The sequence below is a fragment of the Oncorhynchus nerka genome, linkage group LG10, assembly GCF_034236695.1.
Source record: "Oncorhynchus nerka isolate Pitt River linkage group LG10, Oner_Uvic_2.0, whole genome shotgun sequence".
Lineage (NCBI taxonomy): Eukaryota > Metazoa > Chordata > Actinopteri > Salmoniformes > Salmonidae > Oncorhynchus > Oncorhynchus nerka.
The window spans coordinates 29,453,424-29,469,190 of record NC_088405.1 but is presented as its reverse complement, the minus strand read 5'-3'; the positions used below and the strand labels follow the sequence as shown (position 1 = coordinate 29,469,190).

The 15,767-nt window shown below is 42.6% G+C and overlaps 1 pseudogene; it reads right to left on the bottom strand.

The window, feature by feature from the left end:
* Positions 1-1,500: 1,500 nt before the first annotated feature.
* LOC115135118 (polymeric immunoglobulin receptor-like) lies at positions 1,501-15,557 on the bottom strand (annotated as a pseudogene).
* Positions 15,558-15,767: the final 210 nt, after the last annotated feature.

The window sequence follows — 15,767 nt, the reverse complement described above, 5'->3', positions numbered from 1 at the left end:
CAGCCTGACTAACCGGTATCTGTATGTAGCCTCGCTACTGTTATAGCCTCGCTACTGTATACAGCCTGTCTTTTTACTGTTGTTTTATTTCTTTACTTACCTATTGTTCACCTAACACCTTTTTTGCACTATTGGTTAGAGCCTGTATGTAAGCATTTCACTGTAAACTTTGATTTGAAATCCTTTTTTCTACTGTATATTTACAACTTAGGTCAACTATGCTGGTCTATGGAGTCCCTTGGGAAACCCAACTACCGAACCATCCAATGATGGGATATATAAATAAATAATCTTAGCTTCAGAAATGACTGATCTCTATTATATATAAACAACTTTTGGAAAACGAATATTCTGAGCTAGCAATTAAAAGAGTATTGTCCACAGATCTAATTTAATCTGAAAACCCTTTAACTGGAACAGAATATGAAAAAATATGACCTTAGCATCCTGTAATCCGAGCATCAATTTATACATTTTAAGTCAGTTGACAGACTGCATTTAACACCAAGGAAACATTTTTACGATGAAGTTATCCCCAACTCCCAGCTGTTCATTGTGTCCCCTAAATCAGGTAGGCACATTCCTCCATATGATGTGGGAGTGCCCTACAGTTAAATACTTTTGGGGCAAAGTTACAAAATTCCTTTTGAAGTGCATGAATCTAAATATTCAATGCTTTGCATCTATTATGTTACTTAACGATGATAGCTCCTCGAATCTCTCAATCAAGCAACGATTACTGCTGGCAGGCATTATTTCTGAAAAAAGATGTTGGCTCTTAGATGGCACTCACCTCATTCTCTGCCAATTCACCAGTGGATACAGTTACTGTTAGAAGTTATAACATTAGAATTATCAACAGCGAGACTGAATGGTGCTAGTCAAGGAACAATTGAGGCCTGGACAAATATACTCAGAAGATAATAATCTCAGCTAAAGCCCAACACATACAAGTAAACAATACATACATGGTTGGGGCTGTAAAGGCCCACTTCTTTTTTGTCTTCTGTTCCTCATTACATTGAATTTATTATCATTTAAACTCTATATGTATTTCTTACTGTTTTTTGAGTGGCAGCTTACATGTACGTTTGAAATGGATAATGTACCTGTACCCCCCCCAACAAAAACCAACAAAACAAATAAAAATGTGGTCCTCCAAAAAGTAATATATCACATAGTAACGGCTGTGACTGTGTCTTGTAGACCTGGGCCATATGTATCAAGAGCCTCAGAGTAGGATTGCTGATATGGGATAAGTTTAGCCTTGTAGATGACAATAAATAAGATCACAGGGCCAGGGGGGACCTGATCCTAGATCAGCACTGCTACTCTGAGATACTCGATACGGTCCCAGATAATTATGTGTGTTGGCATTAGAATTTAGCCTACCCTCTTGGTGTGAAATGAAATTGTACTCTGAAATTGTACTCTGGGAAAATACTGTATGTAAGTATTTTAATCCCCTGTTAATGATGTTGTACATGCATTCATTTCAGGTAAGTTTCTCGTTAAAGTAGTTTATTTCAGATATGAAGCATTGAAATACACATGATCAGTGTGTACATTAAACAACAGAAAATCTAAAATTACACTCGATTAATCTGCCTTTGTCTGGAATACACAATCACTGGCATAATTAAGCCAGCAGAGCCTGCTAAATGGAAAAGAACAAGACTGTGACAGACAGGCATTAGTCTTATTCAGTCCTTCCAGATCAGTAACCCCCAAAGAGGTGAGAGCTAGGGAGCAAAATAGAACAAGGCCTATTTGTAATTTGGAGGGACTTCACTCAGTCTCTGTTGTTCTGTTGCCTCCTGCTGGAGAGAAAGTGAACCTTCAGTTATCGGTGAACATACCAGTCGTATAGGTTACTAATGGACAACGATCCGTTAGTCAGAAGGTGCAGATAAAATGTCAAGTGCACCAACGGAAAGGAAATAGCAAACATGAAGATTGGCAGTGATCACACTGACCTATCTTTGGTGTGCGGCCATTGTGCTGTAGACCACATCACCTGGTTCTGCTGCCTGTAAGAGAGGAGGAACACACACAGATTGATAGCTATAATGGTGATTTACAGAGCCTATATACATATAAGCTTCTGCCAGTACAAACACATACAGGCATGAATAAGTTAAGCAAGTCATCAACACAGTAGAGCAGCTTTTTATGCAGGCTTTGGTCTTGGTGACCACGGTGTTGTATGTCACTGCATCATCAGGTAATGGGTCCTGATGGTAGACGGTTCGATAGAGTTATTCAGATAACATTTACATCCATTTTGTATTTATTGTACATTCTACAGTACATCAGGGCTGTCAATTCACGGTCTGCTTCTCAAGACAGAAAAATACTATATAAGACCAGCAGTGTGTATGTGTTTATTTAGTTTAAAGTTTACCCTTTGTGCTGTCCTGTGCTGCATAGGAATCACAGTGCTGTATAAGTCACCGTGGCTCTCAGGGTTTAGGCCCTGTGTGATGGAGGAGAGAGAGCAACATGGTCTCATCCACTCAGAGAGGGGGTTAGTTGGGTTGCAGAGGGGTTATGTTGGGTTGGGTTGGGTTTGATGGGGATTTAGTTGGGTTGCAGAGGGTTTAGGCTGGGTTGGAGGGGGGGTTGGGTCAAAAATATTAGGTTTTTACCTGTTGTGCTGTTCCTCTGGTGTGACTCACAGTGCTGTAGGTTATGTTCTGCTCAGAGTCAGCAGACTGCTGAAAGAATGAAACACAAACCTTGTTAACATCAAACTTTTTTTTTTTACGACATAAGGATGTTGTACACGTGTATATTGACACATGCATTTGCAGTTTCAATGTATTCTAATGAATGTACAAAATGTGTTATCATTCAAGTGTCAGGAGTTGTGGTGAGGGATTTGAGGAAGTCAAATATGCATACTCAGTGCATGACTACATTGAGAAACCCAGTTCTCTTTAAACTGTTTAACTTAATATTCTTGAGTCCAGTAAATCTAAGATATCCGGTTGACAATTGATGCCTTTTATGACTATCAACCAAAGCGAGCCCTAGAATATCAAGGAGAGAAAGGAACAGATGAGTGAGAAGATAACATGATCATAGCTTACTACTGTGGTGTTTGCTGGTTGGTCCTTTGCCTTCTTGTCCTCTGAAATAAACAAAAGAGGATGTTGGTACTAGTGATCTTTGATGTCAAACTTTTCATTTATAGTACCAACTGTCCTGTATTTATTATATTCTGCAAATTACATTATTCATTATTATTACAGACACTTTTTAATCAATTTTTATTAAAACCAAATACTTACTTTGTTTTCTCAACTTCTTCAATGTGACCAAGGTACCAGCTATCACCACCACCAACAGGCTCAGAGGAATGAGCAGGACAACCAGCAAACTGGAATTTAAAATGCAATTAAATAGAATATATAGATAATCACAGTCATTGATCTACGTGTCATAGGCATAATTTTTGTTGCACTGTTGCGACAGAGTAGAAATACTTTGTAGCCTATCATGGTCCGAACACATTAGCTTTAGGAAGTAAGGAATAAGGAACTTCACCAAAAGAGGGAGGAGAAGAGAATGCCACAAATGCTTAAGTATGTCACAATACACACACAAGAATGTCTAACCATGGGGAAGTGGTAAAGGAAGGTGTTTTTCATTTTGTATCCACTTTCATCCATTGCCCCCACACCCTTACAGTATCACCAACCATTTGGATGACTATTACATGTTTGTCATTGAGCAGACGCTCTTATCCAGAGCGACAATTAGGGTTAAGTGCCTTGCTCAAGGGCACATCAACAGATTTTTCTGACAAGGGGATTTGAACCACCGTCCTTACGTTTGTACTGGCCCAAAGCTCTTAACCATTAGGCTACCTGCCGCCAATGTTCCATATAAACTGTGCACAGCTCCCCCGCAGAAGAAATATCAGCCTCCACAGAGAAGCACGAGATTGAACTTCACTCAACTTTCACAAGTTTTCTTTGTTAGTTAACACTATAAAAGTTTCCCTTCACTGTGGGAATTAAATCGAATCAATGCAATATTAGCCAATTTCATTGCAACAAATGAACAAAACGAACTATGCAATACTTAGTATGCAAAACTAACTATGCAAGAGATTTTCATGTAGGCAGAAGTCAGGCCCATACTCTACAGACCGGTGCACCATAACCAATAAGATCTGCAGTAGATCTGCAGTAGGCCTATATGCAAATAGATCATTGCCATATATAGATTTGTGCCATTCACTTTGAACTGGACTGTTTTACAGCATGAGCTATTATTATGTGTTTTGAGATCAAACCAAGAGCTGCATGTAGCCATGTGTTCACATTTGTTGAAATTATTTTCTAGTAAGTGAGTTACTAGCCTAGCTATAGATAATTTGTATTCGGCAATGTGGGAGTGACTGCTTCCTACAATAGCACAAAACGTGTACATTTCTAGCCATCTTTGAAAAACAAGTCAGTTAAAGAGCTTTTTTATGTCTTAAAGGAGCAGTATTGTATTTTGAGAGAGACTTGAATAAGCTAAGTTGCCAACATGCAGAGGGTAGCATCAGTTGTCTGATTCTCTGTAATAATGGTATGGGAATAATAATGAATTGTATTTTGTAAAGTGGTTTCTTGCATCAAACAACACAACAAAATGATCAGTCACCTCCTTGTCTGAAGGACAGATGGATAATTCATGTCAAGCCCTGCATGTTTTTTTTTTCAAAAGTCTCATGGAATGTAGGCCTACATTGAACACCACACATTGGATGCTACTGTAGGCTGAAGGAAGTAACTGCTATTTCCATGTTAAAATGTTATCTGAGCCATAGTTTTTGATGGTAGGCCACTCTGGTAGGCCTACAGTATGATCAAATAGCCACAGTAACCTACGTGGCCCCTGTTTAAACAGTAAATTAAAGCAGGTACAGCCTCAGTGTTCACAGTAAACGTACGCCGGAAGTAGCACAGAATTTTCACAAAGTTCAAGTTTGCACTCAGCAGACTAGACATTTTCTCAGTGCTTAAACATTTTTAGAGGGAACATTGCCTGCTGCCCCTGTTAAAGTGAGGAGACTGAATACTGACCTCTGGATCCTTTCCTGTCGCTTCTCGTCAGTTCCCCCATTGTTCTGGTCTGTAACAGAAGGGGTGAATGTTGCCTGAGAAGTGTTACTCAGCACCTGTTAGGGAAGTTTAGTAAGGGTGTTGGAGCTTTTGTCGCTGTGAGAAGCTACAATAAGTAGCTCCAATAAACTGACTGGTGTACAATGTAGATTTATACGATTAAAACCAGGTAACTGGAATGTTGATTAGCTAATCTATATAATGCTTTCTTAGCTTGTGTTTCACACATGCGTTAAAATTAAATTCCTTGAATTTTCAGTATTAATTTCAAATCTAGGTGGTAGATATGATGAACCGTTTTATAAAGATTGTTCAATTTCTTAATGAACTTTAACATGACTGACAGGATAATCTCAAGAGAATATTTGGTCAAAAGATTTCCGTTTTGGGGGCCTCCTGAGTGGCGCAGCGGTCTAAGGCACTGCTAGAGGCGATGATACAGACCTGGGTTTATTCCCTGGCTGTGCCACAACCAACCGTGCCCGGAAGTCCCATAGGACGGTGCACAATTGACCTAGCATCGTCCGGGTTAGGGAAGGGTTTGGCCAGGGGGGCTTTACTTGGCTCATCGCACCTTAGCAACTCCTTGTGGCGGGCCGGGTGCCTGCAGGTTGACCCCGGTCGCCAGATGAGCGGTGTTTCCTCCAACACATTGGTGCGGCTGGCTTCCGGGTTAAGCTGGCAGGTGTTAAGAAGCACGGTTAGGCGGGTCATGTTTCGGAGGACGCATGACTCCACATTCACCTCTACATTCGAGCCCTTTGGGGAGTTGCAGCGATGAGACAAGATCGAAATTGTGAAGAAAAATGTCAAAATACAAAATATATTTATTTCCACTTTGCTTCAGAAATGTTCCTTAATCTCTAACACTGGATGAATAAACGGGACTCATACATGGTCATATGGGATTGCTCTGTACTTATACTCTGTACTTGTGGTGTTTGTGTTACTCTGTGTTGTGGTTGGTTGGTTAACAGTGATATGAACAGGCATCTGTAGATCTCCAACTGCACACCAGTACCAGCCAGTGTTCTTCATTTTTAGTTGACTCATCGTTACGATCATTACTTTTTTTCCATTGGCAAGAATCCGCTTTAATTCTACTGATGCTCCATCTAAATTCCCAACAGTCCTCTCCACGCAAGAGCCACCCAGCCTGCACCAGCAGAAATCTCCAGAGTTACTATAGTTACAATTGACAGTGACACTCTGTCCTTCAACTCCAGTCACATGTTGTTGGTCCACATAGAGTCCTGCAGTACCTGCACATGAATGGATTTGAAAGGTCAACATTGGTGTGAATGTCAAATAATCCCCACACAGAGTACATGTTCGGTCATTTTAAAAAGGTACATCTAGATCAGAAAACACAAATGGTTTAAACAGAATTATGAGGCCAGATGCTCATCTAAACTATTCAATTTTACATGGTATTACTAAACTCCGTAGATGGTATTTTAATGATCAGAAAGGTAAGGATCTCACCTGTGGCAACTGACAGATATAGATGTGTGGTGTCACCTTTCTCCACAGCACACCAGAAATATCCAGAGACCCTTAGTTGCAGATTCTTCATGGTCACAGTGAAGACTCTTGTAGTAACATTATCAGCGATGGACAACCAATTAGATGCACTCTGAGAGTCAGTACGTATTAGAGTAGAGCAAAAATGGAAAAATATCCACTACACCAGTATTTCACATGTTTTTCAGAGCCATGATGATAGAGACATGGGATGGTGATGGAGCCTCCTTCACTTACAGACACATGACTCACTGTGGACACACCGTGAATACCTGTAGGCACAACAGAAAATACACATATAGATACTTTAATTTCACCCAGCTGCTCAAGAGTCCCACCAGATGATCAGCCAAACCACTTGACAAAATGTATACATTTGTGACCTCTAGAGAAAAATTAGTGATAGACATTGTCACACTATGTGTTTGTGACACCAGAGAAGACTGAGACATGTTAGTGCTGATGTTGTCACACCCAAATCCAACCATGAGAACATAACGTAACACATAACATATTTAGCTTTGACACCCCTAAACTATGGAGACAATCTCTAGTTTCAATCAGATACAATTTGAAGTTAATGAAATAGTTATGAAATACTATAACTTTGACTGGATGGTTGTTCTGATATCTACTGTAGTACAATGTTGACAAAAAATGTTTGTGCAAAATATGTTACTGACACTTTTGTTATTAGGTCAAAAGTTGCACTCCATCCCTCAGCTGGGGCTCAGTCAACTGGGGCCCAGAGAGGGGAGAGGTCAGGCTTGTCATTTACATGTCCCTGGTGCTATGCAGAATATCAGAAAGGGAAGAGGACAGGAGGGAACATTGTCTTCATATGTGAATGTGTGATTAATGGGGAACAAAAATAGAACTGTTTGGCCATAATGACCATTCTTATGTTTGGAGGAGAAAGGGGGAGGCTTGCAAGCCAAAGAACACCATCCCAACCGTGAAACACGGGGTGGCAGCATCATGTTTGTGGGGGTGCTTCGCTGCAGGAGGGACTGGTGCACTTCACAAAATAGATGGCATCATTTGGGAGGAAAATTATGTGGATATATTGAATCAACTTCTCAAGACATTAGTCAGGAAGTTAAAGCTAGGTCGCAAATGAGTCTTCCAAATGGACAATGACCCCAAGCATACATCCCAAAGTTGTGGCAAAATGGCTTACGGACAACAAAGTCAAGGTTTTGAGTGGCCATCACAAAGCCCTGACCTCAATCCCATAGAAAATGTGTGGGCAGAACTGGAAAAGTGTTCGAGCAATCAGGCCTACAAACCTGACTCGGTTACTCTGTCAGGACGAATGGGCCAAAATTCACCCAACTTATTGTGGGAAGCTTGTGGAAGGCTACCCGAATCATTTGACCCAAGTTAAACAATTTAAATGCAATGCTACCAAATACTAATTGAGTGTATGTAAGCTTCTGACCCACTGAGAATGTGATGAAAGAAATAAAATCTGAAATAAATAATTCTCTCTACTATTATTCTGACATTTCACATTCTTAAAATAAAGTGGTGATCCGAACTAACCAAAAAAATGAATTTTTACTAGGATTAGATGCCAGGAATTGTGAAACTGAGTTTAAATGAATTTGGCTAAGTATGTAGTGTACTTTTCTAGGATATCTTAAGTATACAAAATATATACTATCATAACACTTCACACTTAAAGTACACATTAAATGCATTGTTTTTTCAGTCTTTGTAGTATACAACAGGTGGGTAGCAGGTAGCCTAGTGGTTAGGAGTGTTGGGCCAGTAACTGAAAGGTTGCTGGTTCAAATCCCTGAGCTGACAAAGTGAAACATCTGTTGATGTGCCTTTGAGCAAGGCACTGTCATGTCTTTACTATCATTAAATTGAAAACTTAGTTTTTTTATCAAAGATTCTCTGTAATTAGTATTACGCGATCAAACTGATAAATCATGTAACCGTAATTAACTATGAATTCGGGGCACCAAGGAAAATATTCAGATTACAAAGTTATAATTTCCCAATATAACCTTTCAGATATTTTCATATCTGATCAACAGTCTTCTGATTAAGGAATTATTTATTTTGACCTCACGTTAGTCTCATTCCAAACGTCGTAAATTGTTGGTTATCTGCACGAACCCAGTCTTCACTATGAGTCATCCATACATCAATTGTCTTAAATCATTTATTTATTACTAACTAAATAATTCACAGAAATGCATAAACAAAACAACAAAGTAAATATGGTTACAAGAAATGATAGGAGAAGGTGCCCTAGTTGGCTAAACCGGCATGGCGGCTTGTTAGACAAAAGGGAAGCGGGGGTCAACTAAGAAGTCACTACAAAGTTAATAATTATAACAATTGAAATGCTAATCCTTTACACATGAACACTCACTCTTTCGGGAACAATTGCAATCAATATATATATTTATGCTCAGTGTGTTGTCTTGATCTTTGTTGAAAAGTTCATTTCTGTTGGAGAGTTTTTGTCCTCTCTCGCTCTCTCTCTCTCTCTCTGCTAGAGTGAATTGTTCAGAGCGACATTCATTCATGTTGTTGTAGATTGGATGTTTCGGCGGTTGTCGTTCTTCGCGTTCAATGATACCGAATTCCTAACTGCAGACAGTAGTAATTAATATCAAAGACTTGTTCTTATTCTGTCGGTATCGATAGTCTCAGAGTTTAACCACGTGGTATGGTTAAAATATTCAGCAATGGTCTGCAACCTTTGTCCTCCCGTGATTGAGAGAAACATGGTCTACAAAGAATTTCTCAAAGTTGGGTTTTATTCGGAATTGGAAAAAGGGGCTGTCCCAGGATACCTGACCCTAACTGGGCTCATGGGCGGTCCTCTGATTTAGTTCAACTCAAAAGGGAATTTGAGTTTCCTTCATTAAACAGTCCAAAATCACATTACACAATTTTACAAACAGCATCATCCTCACTCATTCATCTTATACAGCAATTAGATGTAAACCTCATATCTGAGGCTATTATATAAACAGCATTATGGTAATGCGGCCACACCGTCTCCCATGAGCTTCCCCAAGTTGTATCAAACAAACCAGTTCGTAGCTGGATTCTTCACCGATCTTTTATACCTTCTCCGGAACCTAAACGTTGTTCGGACCTCAAGTTCTGTGAGGTGGAAGAAATTCCTTTGTTCTCTATGAATCTTCACTTTATTTCTATACTGTGTGGCCATGAGGCAAGGTCTTCCCAATAAATTTACGACCTCACTCTGACCACAGCAGTCTGGTGGTAGAAGCAGAGAGCGGGGGATGGTGTTCGCTCTACCCAAAGAGGGCAACGTCATGACAGCACATAACCCTAATTTCCCCAGGGTCGCTGACATTGATCCCTGGCACTGAACCCACTCTCAGGGGGAGTGGGATATGCACAAACTAATTTACGATTCACTCTTGTACATGTGTGAAATAGGACAAATTTAAGCGGCCACCTAATTATCTTATAAATATACTATCAACCTGCAATACACTTTTTAAAAGTGTAATTTAAATGCATTGTATTTCATTTTTTAATTATACTATATGTTCACTATCATTACACTTAAACATACTCATTTAAAGTTGACTTCAATGTCATATGCTTTAACTGTAATTGAGTATATAAATTCAAAATACACTTGGAGTTGTTTTTAAGTTGAAGCATCGATTTTATTTTATGGAACTCTGCTTATGAGTTATAAAGTATTATAAGAGCACGAGGCGAGACCCAGATGTAGACATGGGAGGCAGATGGTTTGAGTCTTTGATATTTATTGATTATCCAAAAGGGGTAGGCAAGAGAATAATCGTGGACAGGCAAAAAGGTCAAAACCAGTTTAGAGTCCAGGAGGTACAGTGTGGCAGACAGGCTTGAGGTCAGGGCAGGTGGGTACAGAGTCCAGAAAACAAGCAAGGGTCAAAACCGGGAGGACTAGCAAAAGAGAAAAGGCAGGAGCATGGGAAAAACACACTGGTTGACTTGGAACATTAAAGACAAATAGACACAGACAGAAAACACCGGTTTAAATACCCAGGGGATAATGGGGAAGATGGGAAACACCTGGAGGGGTCTTGACAAGCACAAGGACAGGTGAAACAGATCAGGATGTGACAGGGGGCACCACCTGGCGTCTTACATGGAGCGCATACCTGGTTGACCGGGGTGCCAGCGGTGGAAGTCAGCGATGAGGGCTGGGTCCAGGATGTCTGTAGCGGGAACCTAGCACCTCTCCTCCGGGCCTCCCAGTCAACCAGGTACTGGAAATCCCTGCCCCGCGGTCGAACACTCAGGAGGTGTCTCACTGTGTATACCAGATGGCCATCGATGACACGGGGTGGAGGGGTGGGACTGGAAACAGAGGACAAAGGGCTGTGAGACACGTTCTTAATCCTAGACACACGGAACATAGGGTGAATATGGAGAGTACGGGGTAACAAAAGATGAACAGCAGTGGAACTAAGGACTCTAGAGAGGGGGAAACGGCCAATGAAACAGGGGGAAGTTTGTGGGACTTCACCCGAAGGGGCAGGTCCCATGTGGATAGCCATACCCTCTGCCCAATGCAATATCGAGGAGCCCGGCAGTGACCCGCTTGTTGATACCTGGAGTTGGTCTTGAGAAACGCTGCCCGGGCTCTTCTCCAGGTACGCCGACATCGGCGAATGTGCATCTGGGCCGAGGGTATGTTGACTTCCTGTTCTTGTTCTGGGAAGAGCGGAGGCTGATACCCCATGGAGCACTCGAAAGGGGAGAGTCGCGTGGCCGAACAGGGAAGAGTGTTCCGGGCATACTCCAGCCAAACCAGTTGTCGGCTCCAGGTAGTGGGGTTGGTCAAGACAGGGCATCTTAAGGTTGTTTTCAGGTCTTGGTTTGCCCGCTCTGACTGGCCGTTGGATTGGGGATGGAATCTGGAGGACAGGCTAGCTGATGACCCAATAAGGGTGCAGAACGCCTTCCAGACCATGTCCACTTGGAGTCAGTGGATCCTGAAGACGTGCTGCACCATGAGCTGGTCCGTCTCTTTGGCAGAGGGTAGTTGGGGAGAGAGATGAAATGGGCAGCCTTGGAAAACCGGGTTCCCTCCATCAGACGGAGGGAGCCCAGTGACAAAGTCCAGGGAGATATGGGACCAGGGACAGGCAGTGGCTGAAGGAGGCCGGAAGGGGCTTGCCGCGGAGACTTATTCTAAGCACAAACAGTGCATGCGACGACAAAGGCATATGCGTCAGGAACCATTGTGGGCCACCAGAAACATTGTCGGAGGAAGGCCAGGGTTCGACGGTAACCCGGATGACAGGTAAGCCAGATGACATGAGCCCATTCCAGGACTGGACTGAATAAGGGATGAACAAATGGTTAGCCGTTCCCCCTCCAGGGGCAGGATGGGAACGTTGTGCCTTGCGGACCAGGGTCTCAATACCCCAGCCCACAGCAGCCGCAAGGAATGTGGTAGAGAGGATGGTCTCGGAGTCAGAGGATGTGGTAGCGTGACTGTACAGGTGAGAGAGGGTGTCAGGTTTAACATTCTTGGACTCAGGTGATAGGAAATGGTGAAGTTGAACCTGTTGAATAACAGAGCCCACCGGGCCTGCCTGGAGTTAAGGCGCTTGGCTGTGCGGAGATATTCCAAATTCTTGTGGCCGGTCCAAACCAAAAACTTATGTTCTGCTCCTCCCAGACAGTTTCTCCACTCCTCCAGTGCCATCTTGACCACCAGGAGTTCTCGGTTACCCACGTTGTAGTTTCTTTCTGAGACGATGGGACAGAAAGGTGCAGGTCCTGGAGCTTTTGGTCCTGGACGGAATGCTGGGACAGGATAGTCCCCATTCCAATGTCAGAAGCATCGACCTCAACCACAAACTGACGGGACGGGTCCAGATGGATGAGGATGGGAGCCATAGTGAACCGGCGCTTCAGGTCCACAAAGGCTCTTTCAACCTCTGGGGACCATGTGAACGGTACCTTGGGAGAAGTGAGTGCCGAGAGGGGGGCCGCCAGGGTGCTGTAGCCTCGAATGAAATGCTGGTAGAAATTGGCAAATCCCAGGAAACGTTGTAGCTGCACCCTGGACGTAGGTTGGGGCCAATCCACTATTACTTTCACCTTTTCCGGGTCCATCTGGACAATTACTTCAGAGATGACATATCCCAGAAAGGAGAGGGTAGAACTCGCATTTCTCCGCTTTCACAAATAACTGCTTCTCCAGGAGGTGCTGAAGGACTTGTCGAACATGGAGGATGTGTTCTTGGGCAGAATGGGAAAAAAACAGGATGTTGTCAAGGTAGACGAACACAAAACGTTTTAACATGTCCCGGAGCACATTGTTTACCAGGGCCTGGAAGACCACGGGAGCGTTGGTGAGTCCAAACGGCATGACCAGGTACTCATAATGTCCACTGGCAGTGTTGAAGGCTGTCTTCCACTCATCCCCTTCGCATATCCGAACCAGGTGGTAGGCATTCCGAAGGTCCAGCATGAAGAAGATAGTAGCCCCCTGGAGAGGTTCGAAAGCCGAGGAGAGGAGTGGTTAGGTGTAACGATTCTTGATCGTTATGTCATTAAGGCCCCGGTAGTCAATGCACGGACACAGGGTCTTGTCTTTCTTTTCCACAAAGAAAAAGCCCGCGCTGGCAGAGGATGCAGATGGACGGAGGCCTCCAGCAGCCAGAGAGTCCTCAATATACTCCTACATGGCCTTGGTCGCCGGGCCAGATAGGGAATATAGCCGACCACGAGGCGGTGTGGTGCCTGGGAGAAAGTCAGTGGCACAATCGTAGGGACGATGTGGGGGAAGAGAAGTAGCCCGTGCCTTGCTGAAGACATCCAGGAGGACATGGTACTCTGCGGGGATGGCAGATAAATCCGAGGCTTGATTTAAGCCCTGAGGAGACCATCTCGGGGAAGGCTGCGCTGCTTTGAGGCAATGAGAATGGCAGAACGGACTCCAACCCAGGATTGAACTCATGGTCCAGTCAATAATGGGTTGTGTTTTTGGAGCCAAGAAAATCCCTACACAACAGGAACATGGGGGGACTCAATGAAGAGAAGCTGTGAACCTCACTGTGATTTCCTGAAACCCACAGACTAACAGGAACAGTGCTGTGGGTAACTCTACCAATGGATCGGAGTTGAGTGGGGATACCTAATTCAGAAACTAGGGGAGCGTCCATAAAACTCTCATCCGCCCCAGAGTCAATGAGCACCCGGAGAGACTTAGACTGGTCTCCCCACAGCAGTTTCACAAAAAAGGAGTGTGGTTGATGGGAATTGGAGGATTCTCAGTCTGGCTCACCAGAGTGCTTGTACCTACTAACGAAATATTTCTCTTAACCGGGCAGGTGGCTATATAATGTCCCGCAGCCCCACAGTACAGACAACTGTTAGAACTTAGTCTAGGTGAACGTTTCCTAAGCAACAATCAAGCTCTGCCCAGTTGCATAGGTTCCGGTGTATCTGACTCACCTGTCACCGATGATAATGCTGTACTTTTATTTACACATTACATAATAAACATTACAGAAAAAACATATTGCGATACTAAAGTGTGAAATGCAACTGGTGCACACTTATAAAAAACAATGACTTGTCACTAAGAGACTAGTCAGGATCGAGGGAAAGATGAACGGAGCAAAGTACAAAGAGATGAAAACCTGCTCCAGAGTGCTCAGGACCTCAGACTGAGGCGAAGTTTCACCTACCAACAGGACAACGACCCTAAGCACACAGCCAAGACAATGCAGGATTGGCTTCGGGACAAGTCTCTGAATGTCCTTGAGTGGCCCAGCCAGAGACGAGACTTAAACTCGATTGAACATCTCTAGAGAAACCTGAAAATAGCTGTGCAGCAACACTCCCCATCCAACCTTACAGGGCTTGGGAGAAACTCCCCAAGTACAGGTGTGCCAAGCTTGTAGCGTCATACCCAAAAAGACTTGAGGCTGTAATCGCTGCCGAAGGTGCTTCAGCAAAATACTGAGTAAAGTGTCTGAATACTTATGTAAAAGTAATATTTCAGAATTGTATTTTTTATACTTTTGCAAAAATTCTAAAAAAACATTTTTGCTTTGTCATTATGGGATATTGAATATAGATTGATGAAGGGGAGGGAAAGCAATTTAATCAATTTTAGAATAAGAATGTAACATAACAAAATGTGGAAAAAGTCAAGGTGCCTGAATAATTTCCGAATGCACTGTACACCTGTCTGTCTACCCCTATTCTTTGTCTCCCTGATAAAGGCTCTTGTAGCGGCAACACGCCAGTAATCTTTTAAATTGTTGCTATAAAGCTGCAAACAATAAAGGACTTTACATTTTATTTCTGGAAGTTGGTTTGCAAAAAGGCTTTTTTGGCATTGTTTAATATCCAGCATCAACTTATTTTTGTTCTGTATTATTTCATGCCATGATCAAAGAGCACCTCATGGTATACAACTGTAACCAAATAAGTGCTTTATTCCTGTCTCTCTTCTTAATATGTTAGATCTTGATTACTGGAAGTTGTATTTAAATGTGTTATTTAAAAACTAGCTAGCTGCTGAAAAATACAACTGTTCCACAAATTAAAACAGCACTCATCAATACATCTGAGCACAACATAAAGAACATATTTAATGTGACTATAATGTCTATGGACAAAGTAGAACGAACATTATAGTGTTATACATTTCAGTATGTACTCAGTCTCAGTGGCTGACATAGAGGAACTGAGCCTAATAATATCAAATAACAAAATGACTTCCCTCACTTACCTGACAGTCCAGTGAGGAAGAAAAGAATGTGCAGGACAAGGAGGAGATATGGAGCCATGATTGGATGAGAGAGAAATTCTCTGGTAGCTTTTATGTTTGAATGGGCGCACTGGTGTGTGTCAGGGACCAGGGCACCCAGGCAACTAACTCTACTTCCTGATCTTCATGGATATCACTTATTTAACTCTTCCTGTTTTAATGACATTGCAACCATGTGCCCTGTGCAAGACCTTGTGTAGTCAATGTTGAGCTGTTGAACCTGACCAAGGTGGGTTTGTAAATACATAAGTTGATTTATATGATAATTGCTTGTGGTTCGTTCCCCATCCTCAATACCCTGATAAAGTAATACATTTATAAACTCCTGTCCT